The sequence below is a fragment of the Jatropha curcas genome, chromosome 6, assembly GCF_041381405.1.
Source record: "Jatropha curcas cultivar XTBG-Jc1 chromosome 6, XTBG_Jcur_1.0, whole genome shotgun sequence".
In the NCBI taxonomy this organism is placed as follows: domain Eukaryota; kingdom Viridiplantae; phylum Streptophyta; class Magnoliopsida; order Malpighiales; family Euphorbiaceae; genus Jatropha; species Jatropha curcas.
The window spans coordinates 2,541,621-2,559,754 of NC_143156.1; the positions used below are offsets into that span (position 1 = coordinate 2,541,621).

The following is an 18,134-nucleotide window of genomic DNA, read 5'->3' on the forward strand; positions in this document are numbered from 1 at the left end:
CAAAAAAATCGCGGTTTTGCGACCGACACAAATCGGTCTCAATTTTGCGACCGATTTGCAACCAATTGCGATGATTGTGATCGTGAATATATTGCGACCAAGTTGCAACAAAATTTGCGACGGATTTGCGACTAATACTGAAGCAGTCGCTAATTGTAGCGCTAATAATTCCCGCCAGTTTGTTTTCCATTTTGTGATCGATTTTGCGACTATGTGTCATTCCGTCGCAAAATTACGCGCTTCAAAATCAGCACCAAAATTCCACGAGGGTTTGCGACCGATTTGCTAATGATAATTTGCGACCGACTTATTTGGTGGCAAATCGGTCGCAATTTTGGTAGAAAGTAAAATGACGTCGCAGGGCTAAAAATTACGACCGATTTTAATAAAACTTGCGACCGATACGTCGGTCGCAAATTTTAGGGCTTTAAACCCAGCGAGCGCCCTCCTTCTTCTTTCTTCTTCTTCTTTCTTCTCCTCCTCCATTTGCAGCGCCCATCCCAGCCTGTTGTCGCGCCGCTTCCAGCCGCTTGATGCCTCCATCTCCGCTCCATTGCAACGCCGGTCACCGGAGGATCCCTTCTCCTCGTCGTTCGCGGTCGTCAGTTCAGCTACGTTTGTATTTTTTTTTTTTTTCATTTTCGTTTTTTTTTATATTGTTATATTTCTTTTATTGTTGTTGTAGTTGAATGACAAAAAATAAATTGTTATTTAGTTGTTTTAGTTGTTGTAGTAGTGATTTAGTTGGTATTGTGCATTGTGTGTGTTATTGAAAAGAATGATAAAATTGGAAAAAAAATTTAATATTGTAATGATAATTTGGAATTTTTAATAATTTAGGCAAAATTATATATGTAATTTAATCAATGTAATTTTATGTAATGCAATTTTAAAATATTAGTTGGTGTTGAATTGATTGAAAAATAAAAAATTACATGTTATTAATTAATGCTAAAAAAAGAACTAAATGAATTAATATATGTGTAAGTAAATAAATATAATTGTGTAACTAAAATAAATGACAAATAAACATTATTGTGTAACTAAAATTTGGACAAATAAACATACTTGTGTAACTAAAATAAATGACAAATAAACATTATTGAAGAAACTAAAATAAATAACAAATAAACATATTCATTTTTTTGTAATTATGAAATAATGCATTTTATTTGATGTTATTGTTGTTATTATTCTTTTTTTTTTTTTTTTTGTTATGCAATGAATGATGCGTGAGATGTTGGAGGCCTAGTAGTGGCCATTTTGCCTTTGGAGAATGTTGGTATGATATAGAAGTGTTTATTGAAGTGTGTTTTTATTTGAAATTTGATTGTATTGTGCCGAAATACTGTCGAATTTTTTTAAAAAAATTGAATATGTGGAATCGTACACTTACTGATATTATAGTAAGTTTATATATATATATATATATATATATATATATATATAACCTTAGTATTAAATAAATGAATTTAGTCAGTTTACAATTATATATAGTTACCCTTATTATAGAAATAACCTTAGTAAGTTAAAAGTGTAAATTGAACATTACATTTGGCATGTTTTAAGGATGGTTTAGACTAATGCAATTATATATAATTTGCCATTTATAAACACAGTGTTAATTAGGTAAAAAAACGCAGGCTCGTGTTGATGAGCAGGAGAGACAGATTGCAGAACTTAGAGCACATGTCATGCGGTTGTCCGTCAGCCCGGTGCTAGTACTTCTTCCTCTGATCCTGCGGCTACTATAGATAGAAATGTTTCGACATCTCAACAGCAACCACTACCGTCTCCTGATCCCGATGCTGCAGAGGATACCTTGGTCACCCTTGCCGATACTACAGCACATCCAGCAGGTACTCCTTCCAGCAATTCGACATTGGATCGTGCAGATGACCAACCATGTATATTTGATTTTAGATCTTTTTAGCTTTCCAGTTATTTTTTGAAATTTTGTTCAGTACATTAACTACATTAACAATTACATTTTTATATTGCTTTTGAATTGCATTTGTGATATATATATGCCAATTTTCACATGTGCAAAAAAATTATGGTTTTATAAAAATATTATTTTTTTTTATATTTTGCGACGGATTTACGACCGAACTGCAACCAAAAATAAAAACTTTAAATTTAAAATTTGCGATCGAATCGGTCGCTAATTTTCGACCGATTTGCTACAGATAAATCGGTCGCAAATTCATCGGTCGCAAAATATTTTTGCGACGAGCACTTTTGCGACCGATAGTAATCGGTCGCAAATCGATCGCTAATTGTGATTAGCGACCGATTTCTTGCGTTTTGCGACCTATTTTGTCGGTCGCAAAATGGCGTTTTTTTGGTAGTGTACACAAATTGTTGATCTAAGAAAATAAAAGCATGAGAGTCAAATAAATAGAGAATCATTCAAGAAAGAAAAGAGTTGGTCTTCAAATAGAGAAAAGAAAGGGATAAATGGATTTCAAAATTTCAAGTTTTAATTAAATCTTTTAAATTTAAATTTTAATATATTGTTTTGTTGTTGGTAATAGATAAAATTTTATAATTAATCCAATCAAATCTATAAAAAAGGAAAAGGAAATGTGAAGAAAATGTATTAAAAAATTAGAAAATTTGTAAAAAAAAAAGAAAAAAAAAAGGAATGCTGAAATAGGAGTGTGCTAAGTTAGCTTGTTATAATTTTTTTTGGTTTCAGGATTATATATATATATATATATATATATAAGTTGGTTAATTTAATAATTTAAATTGTGAAACTAATGTAAAGTTGAAGAATTTAATAAATTTATTTTTTAATTTTATTACCAAGGTTAAAAAGCGGTGCAAATTTTTTCACCAATTTAGTTGATTTAAATATCTTTTATAATTTAGTTTGATTTAAATTTTTCACAAACCACTATTATAGATTTGGGTTGGATTTTCAAACTAAACCATAATAGCCACTATTATTTTCAGTTAATTATTCTTTTTCTTTTTTTAAAATAATAAGTGTGAAAAAATGAAAAAAGAGTTTTAAGCGGTGTTTGAATTGATTTAAGCGGTGTTTGAGAAGGCGAAAGAAAAGAAAATTATGGTTTTTTTTTTTCCATTTATTTGGGATAAAACATATTTGTAATTCAATTAAAAAAGATATCTATTAAGCCAAAAGTCTAAAAGCATTATCAAAATGTTTTTAAGATCAGATCAATCATTAAACTAATCTATTTAGTATTTTAAGAATTTCAATTCTGATTTTACAAAGCCATAAACAATTTTCAAGAATCACCAAATATTAACCCTAATAAGTCTATTATACTCTACAAAACCAAAACTCTCTCTCAATAAACAAACACTGATAATAATACTAAGCAACAGTAATGGAAAAATGATTACATTAGAACTAATTATGAAATTAGTGTGAGCATAATAGGGTAGCCTTGGATAATCATCTGGTTGTGGCATCATACATTCATCACCATTAAACAAAACTCTTCTGGGTAAAGCCCATCCTTCTCTAAAACTGAAATCTTCATCTTTGTTCAATAAAATTTCTGTTTGCACATTTCCACTATCACCTTCTTGTAGTAACATGGCATTATAGTACTCAATCCCCCAAAACATTCCTGTATCATCTGTCAAAAACACAGCATTTGAACAACATTTATAACTCCATTCAAAACTGTACTAATCTTCAGTTTTCGAAATATAATTTGATTCAAACTGCTTACTGATGTTTCCATACTGATCGAGCGGTTCATAGTTGAAGCTGAATACTTGATACAAGCTTTTAAAGTTTGGGATGTAAGACAACCAAATTCCACTGAGAATAATTTTTCATTATATTTAGATTATTTATTGTCATCTTAACTCTGCAATACTCTTTATAACTCTCTTTCACATGCCAGTGTACCCTTATAGGGCACATGTGCTGTGTACACCTTACTACTTCTGGGGTTGCATCATTTGAATCTTGCTTTTCTCGCAGCAAAGATGGTGTCTCTCCATACCTACAGTTTTCTCAGATTTTATAAATTTCAGGTTACTAGAAATACCCTTTTCAAGAAAACTGAAAATGAACAAAGAAAGTAGATGTATTAGAGATTTGATGAAAAAATTAAGAGGTTTTACTTTACACATTTTGCTCCAGGTTGCTCTTGGCATCTGCAGCTACATTTAGGGCAAGGAACAATAGTATCATTGTAAAAAGCCGACAAGGAAACACAGCATTTTGGGGTTGCTGCTGATATAAACTGAGAATAGATGCAAGTCACATTCCATGTCCCTGACATGAAAATCAAAACATAAACCTTGTCATAAATTAACCATTTCCAAGTAGAACTGTAAGAGTAATAGTGAACAGTTAAACCCGAAAAGATGCATACTAAGAACTTGGGTCCATCTCCGGCCGCTGTCTGAAGAATATCTACTAGGCTTCACTTCATGTGCAGCTCCACAGGTATAACCAGGAAGTCCAAGAGTGAAATTTTCCGGCATTTCGAAATCTGACTGAGTAGAATAATAAGGAGAAGAACGACCTACGTTCATCTGGAAAGTGGCACCATACTTTGAAGGATCTTGTTTCATGGAAGTTAAAACACCCGATTTGCAGCAATTTTGAGATTGCATATTGTAAGAAACTCCAGGCAAAAGATTAACAATCACCGAACTTTTTTCGCAACAATGTGGGAGTGTTGTTCCTTTAAACCTAGTACAGTTTCCTTGCTCAGTTGCCTCAGCTCCCCACATTCCCCATATCACTTCGTGGCCTTTCCAATCCCAACCCAATTTCCAACCAGGTGACTCCACGTGGCGGTATAGTTGGTAATTGAATATTGATATTTTTAGCTGTTGGAAACATTATTCATGGATTAAGAATTTAAAGATTTAATTAAGCACACTTAATTTGTTCATTCCAACTTACTAATTTGCCGCTAGACAGAGAGAAAATACTGGGACCTTAATGTTGAAGACAAACTAGATGCAGACAAATAGACATTCTATTTACAGAAAAGTAGCATCATGCACAGGTGAGTCAACAGAATCTTATATTCTGATAAAAAAAACAATTATATTGATTTATTTCAAGATTCTCAATTTCAATTTATTTCAATTGCAATTTAATAAATATATTTTTTAATTTTAATACCAAGGTAAAAAAGGGATGCAAATTTTTTCGTATATTTAGTTGACTTAAATATCTTTTATAATTTAGTTCCACCACTACTATAGATTTGGGTTGGATTTTCAAACTAAACCATAATAGCCACTTTTATTTTCAGTTAATTATTCTTTTTCTTTTTTAAAATAATAAGTATTAAAAAATGAAAAAAAATAGTTTTAAATCAATGTGAATTGATTTAAATGGTTTTAAAAAGGAGAAAGAAAATATTTTTTTTTTTCGATTTATTTGAGATAAAATACATTTGTTATTCAATTCTAAAAGGATATCTATTAAACCAAAAGTCTAAAAGCATTATCAAAATGTTTTTAAGATCAGATCAATCATTAAATTATAGTATAATAACACATTTTTTTAAAATATTATTTTATATAATATATATTCATGAAATATTGCGACTATAGTATCAAAATATAGAGACAATAATGAAGTGTAAATCGAAAATTAGGACACAATTTGAAGAGAACAAATTAGAGAATATAATATCATTTATTTATTAATCATAACACACTATACATTAATCAAGGCGCATCATGAAAAGGTCGTACTCGCCGCCACTTTTAGACCCGAAGATGCTTCCCAACCCTTTGGAGAGAAAGGGACTAATTTTTAACCATAAGAACATTCTTTCATTGAGTTTGGTCCCCCCCCCCCCCCCCTCCAACCGCCCTGTCTTAGACACCCATGCATGTTGCGTCCCATAAAGACAAATTGAGTGCCGACCGAAATGGAAGATAAAAATCCTATAATTGCTTGTCCTTTCTCTTTTATCCAATGCGAAAAAAACTAATATAAAGATAGAAAATTTTAATCACTTTCAGTTAACAACTGATTATTTTTGCATGGCACAGCTTCGTTAAGAAGTTGTGTCTAGTCTTTTGTTTTTAGCTTTATGCTTCCCTTTTGATGAAACAAAAAATATATGAGATTAAATTTCTTATATAATAAATTGAATTTAATAAGCATATTCTGTGATATAAATAAAATAAATTAACGAATATTACGGATAAATTATATTCAATTGGATTAATAATTAGAAAAATAAAATAAATAATAGAAAGGTAATTTTATTTTCAGAGTGAGCTTTGTTAAATTCAGAACAGATAATTTTTTATACCGTTATTTTAATTTTGATTGCTCTAGGTTTAATGTTAAAATTCTAGCGCGAACTTGATGTGACACAAATTAATTATATATAGAATTGCGCCGATATTATGTGGGTCTCATTAAGGAGTTGTTGAAGAGCAAGAATCAATTGGATTCGATGATGTTAAAGCAAAGACAAAATTAAGTTAAACTGATTAGAAGTGTATGAGACCCACTATATAGATTTTAAACACCAGTCCCTCTCAATGTATTTTTTTTTTTTTCTATAATCTGATTCTGTTGATTTGACCTATAAAGAGAAAGCTTTTTGCTCCTATCGACAGTTTTCAACATTCAAGGTATGAGTACCGCTGATATGACTGAGGCTCTACTGTTTTACACCATCTCCACAATGATTAGAAAAACAATTTTATATAAAATAACACAATTTTATATAAAATTTTGTTAAGGAACCTATGAAGGATGAGCTAAGATAGCTTTGCTCAGGCGATTAAGTATATTAAACTTTACGCTTAGGCTCGTAAGAATCGATATCCTGAAAATTTCAATTTGAAATATCCTAAGAATCGTTTTCAATTCGAAAGGATTAGTCTATTCTTTTATTCTTTTATATAAAACTCTCTCTCAATAAACAAACACCGATAATAATACTAAGCAACAGTAATGGAAAAATGATTATATTAGAACTAATTATGAACTTAGTGTGAGCATAATTGGGTAGCCTTGGATAATCATTCGGTTGTGGCATCACACATTCATCACCATTAAACAAAACTCTTCTGGGTATAGCCCATCCTTCTCTAAAAGTGAAATCTTCAGATTTGTCCCTCTGTGCGCACAGCTACATGCCTAGTTATTTATTTCGGCTGAAGGGGGGTAATCCATGCAGAATATGCTACCAAAAAACCTATTGAGTCCTTCAATATTTATTTGATCCATTGAATTCTTGAATTTTGTTTCTATCCGTGTTAAACACAATCTGTCTATATAAATAGATGCAAATGTATGCAAATTTTGACATATCACTCCCTAAAATCCCGCTGCATGATAATCTATGTCTAATTTTTTTTTTAAAATAAAATAATAAATTATATTGAGTATACATATTTCTCTCCATTTTCGCCACTTTCATCTCTCAACATACAATTCAAACCGTCTTTTTCTCTCTCATCATTTTTATCCACATATAATCAAAGTATCCAAGTTCTTTGGCAAATTGAGTTCAATGAATACGAAAATGAACATTCAAGCGTTCAATAGATCAAAATAAAATTTGGAGAGCTTAATGTGCTTTTATGCGGAGTATTCCTTTGAAGAGAGAACGCTGAGGAATGCATTTTCAAGCATATAAGAACTTTATGCATAGAAGCAGTTTGGGAATTACTAGGTAACTGATTTGGTAGACTTCAAGGCAGTGTGATCTCGCTTAAAATTTTACCAACTGATCACTGCCGTGTAATAGAAGATTTGCCCTGTGCGAGAGAAATATTGAAACTTCCATTTTTTTTTTTTATGTTCTTTGTAGAATTTCTTTTTGAGAATGTTGCAAATTGTGGAAGGCTTTTGCCTTTTTCTTCTTTTTGCTAATGATTCTGCCTTAGTATTAGCCAGATGATATTGCCCGTTTTTGGCTTTATCTTAAGTAGTAAGGAATAGAATGGTTGTTGAAGATAGGTCTTGGCTTAAATTTCATTTACTAATTGTCAAAGGAAATTGCTTCTGAAAAAACAGTTTCCAGCTTCTATGCAGCTGAGTTGAGCCTTGCAATATTTAGCTTGAAAGACTTTTTATGGAAGAGTGAACCAGGTCTGGTAGAGTGCGGTTTAATTTTCCTTGTTTGGCTTATTAAGAGGAAGTTTCATTGCCTCTTCAGATTGAAAAGCAAAATTCTGTTTCGTTTTGTCTCTGAATGCTTTTTAAATTTTCACATGTATGCTGTACATGAGTTTATGCATGTACATGCATAAGTTCACATTAAGTTTTGCACTCTATTAGGAGACTGAGGAGAAGAAATGTTGTGATGGGATGGGATGCGGACAGAGAGACATATTGCAACACTTGTTATCCTTATGTTGGCTGACATTACTGAAAGAAACTGATATTATGATTTTTCTTTGTTGCAGCCTGGAACTAATCTAGTAAACTACTGAAGTACAGAATAAATCATTGATTTATCCAGAAAACTAATCTTGTGTCCACTTGTGCTGGTCACCGTGCTGAGTGCTAGACTTATTTTCTGCTTTCTGAAAGCTTTCTCTTCGGATGAACTGCTTTTTTCCTGAAAATTTTAGGTACAGAGATGATGTAGGAAGACATCAAAATGAAAATGGCTCATACAGTCAGGAGAAAATCACTTAGCTACCTTCTTGTTGGATCTGTTCGCAAAAGTGAGAAAGTGTATCTCTGGTCTGGCCTGAGAAAAGGTCAGGATGAAGCAAGGGTTTTTGTCTCCTGGCCTGACCCAACCAAGGCCTGCAACTATTGGCTCAACTGGGCTTGTGATTTGAATATGTTAGGGCCTGACCCTACCTGGCCTACTGGAAGAATGAAAAATTAATATGTTACGTATGTTTGTAGTGCTGGGTCAGGTCAGGCTTGTGCCCGACCCAAAAATTTTGGCCTGCACAAAGAACATGTTTCCACGTTGTGTATGTATGTGTTTATCTTTTTGATTTTTGAATTATATAACGGATGCTCAACCTTTTGAGGGTGCTTTCAGTGGAGCATGAAGTCTTGAAGAGGGAGATTGGGAGACTACGAGCCTTGTGTCAGCAGCAACAACAACAGCAACAGCCGCAGCAGCAGCAGCAACCATCTTCCAGCCATCGCCGAACTAACAGCAGGGACCTTGAATCCCAGTTTGCAAACCTCTCCTTGAAACAAAAGGATGCCAATTCTGGTCGTGATCCTGTGACAGGTCCACTCCGCACTTAGATAAATAAATTAACCAGAGATTTGTTGTGCCACCATTTTGCTTAGTTGGGCTACCACATTAACCATCATTATTTTCTCCTCGAGTGGGGTAAAGCCGAGTTCCTCCAGTCTCCATCCCATCTCTGTACCTGATTTGCACAATTTATTATTACTTTGTTTCTTGCCCCTCTTTTCGTTTGATAAAATTAATATCTTCACGTGCACCTGGTTGTCATTGCGGGAAAATTATGTTTTCAGGCGAGATGACTTACCGGAGGTGGTAACTTAAAAGAGGTTCCATATTTGGTCTCTTCTGTATGTTCAGATGATTATAATTCAGGAAATTTATGTGCTCCACTTGTAATCCATTTAGAGTATCTAATTCGTGGAGTCGAGATGTAGCGAAGGATGTTTAGAGCATGTTGGATCTGCGGCATTTGTAATGGTGTTATTCCAAAGAAATGCTTTCTTGTAAAATCTGTTAAATGAAATTCACGTCTTCTTGCTTATTTTCACTGTTATGAGAAGGGCTGAGTCCTTGTTTGGCTGCTAGGAAATGAAGGGCTGATGCTGCTTCTGGCTGGTAATTTATAACTGTTCTTCCCTCCTACTGTAATTTAGGTGTATTTTTCAAACATTTGACCATTAAATTTGCTTGAAAATATATTCTATTTTTGTTTTAATAATTTTTTCTTTTAATAGTTACAGTTAATTATTAAAAATTGGAGATTGAGTGAATTGTGAACCACAGTAATAATCAACAAGTGACAGATTGATAGCTAGGTTATTTGGTAAAAGCCAATAATCATACATTTAATTAATTTTCGATTAATTAACTATGATATAATAACAAGATTTAAAAAAACAATAAAATATTATTTTATATAATATATAATTCATGAAGTATTACAACTATAATATCAAAATATAGAGACAATAATGAAGTGTAAATCGAAAATTAGGACACAATTTGAAGAGAACAAATTAGAGAATATAATATCATTTATTTAATAATCATAACACACTATACATTAATCAAGCCACGTCATGAATATTAATTAGAAACTCTATACAGTGAAAAGGTCGTACTCAGCCGCCACTTTTAGACCCGAATATGCTTCCTAACCCTATGGAGAGAAAGAGTGTAATTTTTAACCATAAGAAAATAACTAGTCTCAAAAGATTTTGAAGGATCAATTATGTTACGCACTTAAACATTACGTCAGCCTCACTGCGTTGCACTCCTAGTTGGCGCATTGCATCAGACAGTCCTTTTGCGTTTGCCCCTTAGTTCACGCAGTTGAGACGCTGGGGTCCCAGACAGGGACTTCTTTTTTAAAGAAAAAGTGACAGTTCACTAATAAATATTAAATAATATAATGCGAGTTTATAAAGAAACACACGGAAAGTTGAAATCTTAGAATCTTGAAAAAAATGTTAATCTCTTTGGAATATCAACTGACCATTTTTCAAATAGGATAACAATTGAAATTTTCTATACCAAAAAGTGAAATCTTCGTCCTTCTCTAGTTATTTATTTTAGCCGAGGGGATAATCCATGAAGAATATATTATCAAAAAACTTATAGAGTCGATTAATTTTTATTTGACCTATTGAATTCTTGAATTTTTATTTCTATACCTATTAAACACAATCTGTCTATATAAATAGATGCAAATGTATGTAAATTTGGACATACTAGTCCATAAAATCCCGCTGCGTCATAATCTCTATCTAATTTTTTCAAAATAACATAATAAATTATATTCAGTATACATATTTCTCTCCACTAACTTTTTCTTTCATGCTAATTAAATCTCTACTGCAAATTATACTTCATAACATTAAATGATATTCAATTTCAAATTGCAAAATTAATATATATAATGATTCTAGCCAAGTCTATCTAGTAAAAAAGAAAATGCCTTGATTCATAGCAAGTTGGAATTTTAGTGATTATTTTTTTTTTCCTTGATAAATTAAAATCTAATTGATTTGTAATCTCACAAGTCGTTGGTATGCCAAAACTCACTAGTATGCTAGTGAAGTTAAATTTTATCTTCGTCACTAGAATTTTTTTCTTTTTCTCCTTCTTTTGAGGCTGAAATGATATGTAGAAGTTCCTATCTTATAAATCCAATCCCACTAATATAAGATTCGTCGTTGGTTAGCCAGAATACCATTGGTGTCGGTTCGTTATTTACCGTGAGGCTAACCAGTGAGCTGACTTCTTTTCGAAAATGGCTACCCCTTTTGGTTTGGGGCTACACGCGCTGGACTCTCCTCCTGTGCTGACTTCTTGTCAAAAATGGCTGCCACTTTCGGTTTGGGGCTACACGTGCAGGACTCTCCTGAAGGGATGCATGTGGCTGCGATATGATTTGCATGGCCAGCTTCTTAGTTAAGTTGTGTCTAGTCTTTTGTTTTTAGCTTTATGCTAATATATATATATATATATATATAAGAGATTAAATTTCTTATAAGTAAATAAAATAAATTAACGAATATTACGGATAAATTATATTCAATTCGATTAATACTTTTTTGTGAACTAGAAAAATAAAATAAATAATAGAAAGGCAGTGTTATTTTTAGAGTGAGCTTTGTTAAATTCAGAGAACATAATTTTTGCTGTCGGGTTAATGTTAAAATTCAACCTCAACTTCAGCAGTTGGACGTTTCCAATTTCACCCAAATGTGCAAGAATCATGCACTCGTAAAAGAGAAAGAAAAGAAAGATAATGACAGCTTCAACCTTATAATCTGTTTGATTGATAAGGGTAATTGAGTCACAACAGTGTTATAAGAGGATTTTTTTTTTTTTTTCTGAAAATGTAACTCATAATAATATTAAGAAGAATTATAAATACTCATATTATTAATATTAAGAATAATATTAATAATAGAGTCACGTGGCGGTATAGTTGGTAATTGGATATTATTGATACTTTTAGCTGTTGGAAACATTATACATGGATTAAGAATTTAAAGATTTAATTAAGCACACTTAATTTGTTCATTCCAACTTACTAATTTGCCCCTAGACAGAGAGACAACACTGGGCCCTTATGTTTGAAGACAAACTAGATGGCAGACAAATAGATGTTCTATGTACAGAAAAGTAGCATCGTGCACAGGTGAGTGAACAGAATTTTATATTCTGATAAAAAAAACAATTATATTGATTTATTTTAAGATTCCGAATTTCAATTTTAAGGTTTCTATTATAAAAATGAACAATTATCTGGCATTTGTGGGTTAAGGGAGGATTAATATGGCAGTATTTTCACTATTTTTTCAGAAAAATTTCCGTTGCTCGAATCTATGACCTTGTAAGTGGAAGAATTTTACTGTTATATAAAATCCACCCTCAAAAAGAATACAAGGGTAATATTGGTACAAAAATAAAGAAAAACCAGCATGCTTTTAGAAAAAAAAGACCACTCCTTTAACTCAGGTTCCCACTTTCTCTCCCATGTAGAATGTTAAACCTAATTAGGTGGCAGCTCAATGCAACAGTTTGATCTTTTCAATCAAAAACTCAAGATTGAAATGTTAACAATCGAATAATTCAAATTTATAATTTTACAATCTAAGAAAAAAAATTCAAAGGAAAGAATCCAACCACTTACATCATATGTATCCGATGATTGCAAAAGATCCCATTTGATTGTAATGTTACCATGTGGATCCAATGGATCGAAACCGTCTGCAATTCAATTAATCAAATATGATTCAACAAAAAGATCAAAACTCCAATAATTTTTATAGATAACAAAATAGAGAAAAGCAAAAGGCACTTACAATCATGCTAGTTTCTATGTGTGGAGGGTATACTTCCACGTCTGTCTTTTTATGTTTCTTAATGAATCTTTTCATTTTAAAAAAGAAAAAAATCCCACGTTAATGTCCGTATTTGGTGGATTCCAAAAGAAATCTCTCGCTATATATACATTGACTTTGTGTTAATAATACATTTTTTTTTTTTTTAGTGAAAAGGAGGGTTGTAAGCCCTTAATAAATAGGACGGCGAGGCCGCTCCAACCATGTCAGCATCAAGAAGCTGACCAGGATGTGAAGAAGGAGCATGCAATACTCGAAAATCAACCAAGCCATCTACAGCTTCTTTAGCTAAGCAATCAGCAACGTGATTGTCCTCCCTAAAAACTTTGATCTTTATTTATGAAACTAAACACATTGAGCTGTTATATTATAAGCTCTAATCTTTTAAACGACTGTACGTTTCGTTTAAGTTAAATACTAAATTTCTCGTAGAACTTGATGAGGTTATATCCAATAGAATAAATATTTTTCAAATTAAAATAAATAAAAAAGATCAGACAGTGAATATAACATGACATGACATCCAATATCTTGATAAGGTTATATCCAATAGCTAGTCTACTTGCTCATAACATGCATCTACTTGCTCATAAGTTCATGTACACCTTTTTTTTTTCTTTGTCAATATCTAATTAAAGCAACAGTTCTTTGTTTGTCTTTTATCATAAATTTCAAAAGCTCATGCAATCATAAATTCTTCGTCGCACGCTTTTTGTTTGCTCTCTTTTTCTATAAATATAGAAGAGCTACTACTTCACTAAGCTGCATGTACACTAATTTTCTTGAAGAAAATGGCGAAGACTAAACTCGATCCCGAGATAAAGTCTGATTCAATGGACATTCTTTGTGAAAAGTCTTTGAAAAAAACTGATTTGGAGCACCAATTCATCGCTCCAAGTGATTTCCTGAAGAAACTTGCTGATTTGGATGAAAGTGGTGAGTTGAAAGAAAAAATCACTTCATTTGATCGAGATGGCAAGGAATGGACATTTGAATTATCCATACGCAAGACTGGGATATATCCTAAACCAACTCTCACTCCAGGTTCTTGGCATCCATTTGTGAATCATTTCGGTCTTCGAGGTGGTGATGCTGTGATATTCTATATAATAAGAAATGATGGCGCTCGTAAGATACAGATTAGAGGGCTGAGAAAAATTATCTTTCTTGGTAAAACGACTTGGGACGAGGTGAAGAAAGTAGAAAACCATGCATCAACTTCGCATTACAGGGTATGAGGGCCTTAACACATCTGTGTATGTTTGTTTTTATTGTTATATTTTTAAATAAAGTAGTATTACGGCTGTTGATCGAAACGAAGTGATTTAGACTCCTTCTCACTTAATCTAAAATCTACAGTATGAAAATTATCACGCCTGAAGGATCACCCCTATATGAATCTTGTAGAGTATGATGTTTCTATATACGGACAATATATGTAAGTTTGTATTAAAGTTTTTTTTTTTAGTATGGAAACCTGGATCTAATTTCAGGTTATATATGTACTTATTATTACCTTATGCTTTTGGTGTGTAAGTTTGTATTAAAGTTTGAAATTCATGTTGGAATAATAATATACAGTAGTATTTTTATATCCATATCCTGAAAAATTATATTGTCTTATTAACACAATAGTTAATGATTAATTAAGAACTAATTGAATGTACATATCTCCATATGCAAATCAATCTTAATCATAGGTCTGAGTAGGATTATAAACTTTGGGTGAATGATTGGTTGAGACTTGTAGATTCACCACTTAATGCCAAACACTAACTTATTTGTTATATGTTGACTATCAAATTTCTAGATTGCTTTTTAATTTTCTTATATATATACATGATATAAATTAATTAATTAAGCTAATCAGTTTTTCCGTAAAAGTAACTAAAATCATGATAAGTTTGAAGAATAGAATCTTTAGAGTTTTGTTAGTTAATTGATTATTTCAGTGGGAAAAATGACAGTTTCAGAATACATATAATGTATATTTTTTAATTTTGATAGGTCTAAGAATCATCTATTATACATCACCATCATCATATATCCTGTACCACCGTTAATTAATATATGATACTTGTAATAATAGTCATAAATTACAACGGCTTTCCCAGAAATGAATAATTACCAAATTTGTGAAAAATGCAGCTCCAATAAGAGTTTGTTGAAAGTGGACCTGCAAAAGAATAAAATGAAATTGGAGCTCTATTGTTTACAAGCAAATATAGTAATAAGAAGAGTTTGTTTGTCTTAATCTATGTTTTAGCCTTTTATACGACCAGCACAGCAGCACTTTGAAAAACAAAAGATTGAACCATAGAAATTAAAATATGAAACCTGTTATGTTACCTGAATTGTAGAAAATAAATGCAAAGCAGTAATTCGCCCCAAAAGCAAAACAAAATAATGGCTGCTGCTGTAGGAAACAAAATTAAGAAACATGAAATTTTAAGTGCTTTAAAAGTAAAGTTTGAGTAAAGAACACAATTAAATAGTTAGGCAATTTTTCTTTGACAAAGTATAAAGACGTGAATGAGTTATACACGACTCATTCACTGAAATGCCTATAAAAGGAGGCAGACGAAGCTCAGTTAAACACAGCACAACACACCAGAAACGAGAAAAAAAAATATATAGAGAGAGGTTATCTAGTTTTAGGAAGAGTTTCCTAAAATTAGGGGGAGAGAAAAATAGTGAGGAAATTATTATGGGGTGCTTTTGGGAAACACTTTGAGTGCCACTATTTTTGTATTACTTTCTTTGTGTACCTACTATTTTTAATAGTGGAAGAATTATTCAGAGTTTGTTCCGTGGACGTAGTCCTAAACAGTTGAGGGTGAACCACGTAAATTTCTGTGTCACAATGGTGATTATTCCGCTGCGTTAATTTTCTCTTAATTGGTTGAAAGGGCCCAACGAGTGGTATCAGAGCTGATACCTAATAAGTGATATCAGAGCCGAAGGTTTTGGTAGGTCCAGCCTGTCAGATAGTGGTACCAGATCCATGGATATATTTTAAAAATAAATATACCATGATGAAGAGAAAATTACGACGAGTCCATTGGTATTGTCCCCTCGGAAAGACGTTGCAGAATCGACTTAGTGATGAATAGTAAAATAGTAACTCGCAGTTGATGGTGAATAGTTACTATTGGCTGAGCCGTCACATGTACTATTCATGTGTACAGTTAATGTTCATGCATACAGTCACTATTCGAGTATACTATTACTATTCATGGTCACTATTCACGTATACTACTGTTCACGTATACGGTTTATGTTGGTGATGATATTCTGCACAAGTCAAAATGGACAAGCAAAATAATCAATCTAAATGGTGCGTATTACCATATATGGAGAAATAAAATGTGAGATCTCCTTATGGTAATCAAAATGCATTTACCTGTGTTTAGTTCAACTAAACCAGAAGACAAGACTGATGAGGAATGGGCTTTCAAGCATGTGTCCAAATCTCGGTTGGCAGATTTGATGATGAAGGTTTCTGTAGCACCATTAGAAATGGTCAGTGGAAGCTCACAAAAGGTTCATTTGTGGTAGCTAAAGACCGAAAGCTATACGTGATGCATGCAAAACTCTCCCAAGACACTTTGAGTGTAGCGGAGAATGATAGTACAGTTGAATTGTGGCATAAACGACTACGCCACATGAGTTAGAAAACTCTGGCAAAAAAGAACGTACTACCTGGATTGGATGAAGTTCACCTAGACAAGTGTCCTGATTGTATGGCGGGAAAGCTAAACAGAGTAGCTTTCAAGATTACCCCTCCTTCTAGAATGAAAAATGTATTAAATCTGATTCATTCAGATTTGTATAGACCATTAACGATATCATATGGTGGAAATCGATATTTTGTGATATTTATCGATGATCATTCTAGGAATACCTGGATATACACATTGAACTCTTCTAAACCTGGTTCAGAGACAGACAGGCAAGAAGCTGAAGTGTATCAGGACAGATAATGGTGGAGAATACACTAGGCCATTTGATGCTTTTTGCAAAGAGCATGGCATTTGACATCAAACGACACCTCCCAAGACTCCGCAACTGAACAGTTTCGCTGAGAGGATGAACAGAACTTTGATGGAGAGAGTTAGATGTTTACTCTCACATGCAAAGTTGTCTAAAAGATTTGGGGTGAAGCGTTACTCACAACAGTTCGTCGTTCACTCTATTTCCCTCTACAGTATGATACTCCAGAGAGAGTATGGTTAGGAAAGGATGTTTCCTATGATCATTTGCGGGTGTTTGGTTGCAAAGCCTTCGTGCATATCCCGAAGGATGAACGGTCTAAGTTTGATGTCAAGACTAGACAGTGTCTATTCATTGGCTATGGCCAAGACCAATGTGGCTATAGGTTTTATGACCCAATCCAGAAGACGATTATAAGAAATCGTGATGTTGTATTTGTTGAAGATCAGACTATTGAAGATATTGAAGCAGAGTGCTAATAGATCTGATGAAGACTCAACAGACATACAGAGAGTCCCTCCAATAGGCCGCAAACAAATTGGAGATGAGGAAAATGTTCTACAAGAACATGTGCCAGAGTTAGAAAATCCAGACGTTCCTAATTAGAATGAACCAGATGAAGATTATGGTGTTCAGGTTCAACCACCAGCACCGGAAGGTTCTCAAACATTAAGAAGATCTAGTAGAGTCTGACAACCATCTACTAGATATCCAGTCAATGAGTATGTACTAACGACTGACGGGGGAGAACCTGAAAGCTTTGAAGAAGCTATGGAAATGAACACAAGAGGAACTGGATTGAAGCCATACAAGATGAAATGAAGTCCTTGCATGAGGACGAAACATTTGAGCTGGTGAAGTTGCCCAAAGGCAAGAAAGCTTTGAAGAACAAGTGGGTGTTCGGGATCAAGCAGGAAGAACACAGCTCCCAACCATGATTGAAAGCTAGACTGGTTGTGAAAGGATTCAATCAAAGAAAGGGTATTGATTTTGATCTTTTCACCAGTTGTGAAAATGACATCCATTCGGACAATGCTCGGAATGGCCGCCAGTTTTGAACTGGAAATCGAGCAAATGGATGGAAAGACTACCTTCCTACATGGAGATTTGGAAG

The 18,134-nt window shown here is 33.0% G+C and overlaps 1 pseudogene; it reads right to left on the minus strand.

Annotated features, from left to right (window-relative positions):
• Window positions 1-3,267: 3,267 nt before the first annotated feature.
• On the minus strand, window positions 3,268-12,900 carry LOC149495250 (COBRA-like protein 6; annotated as a pseudogene).
• Window positions 12,901-18,134: the final 5,234 nt, after the last annotated feature.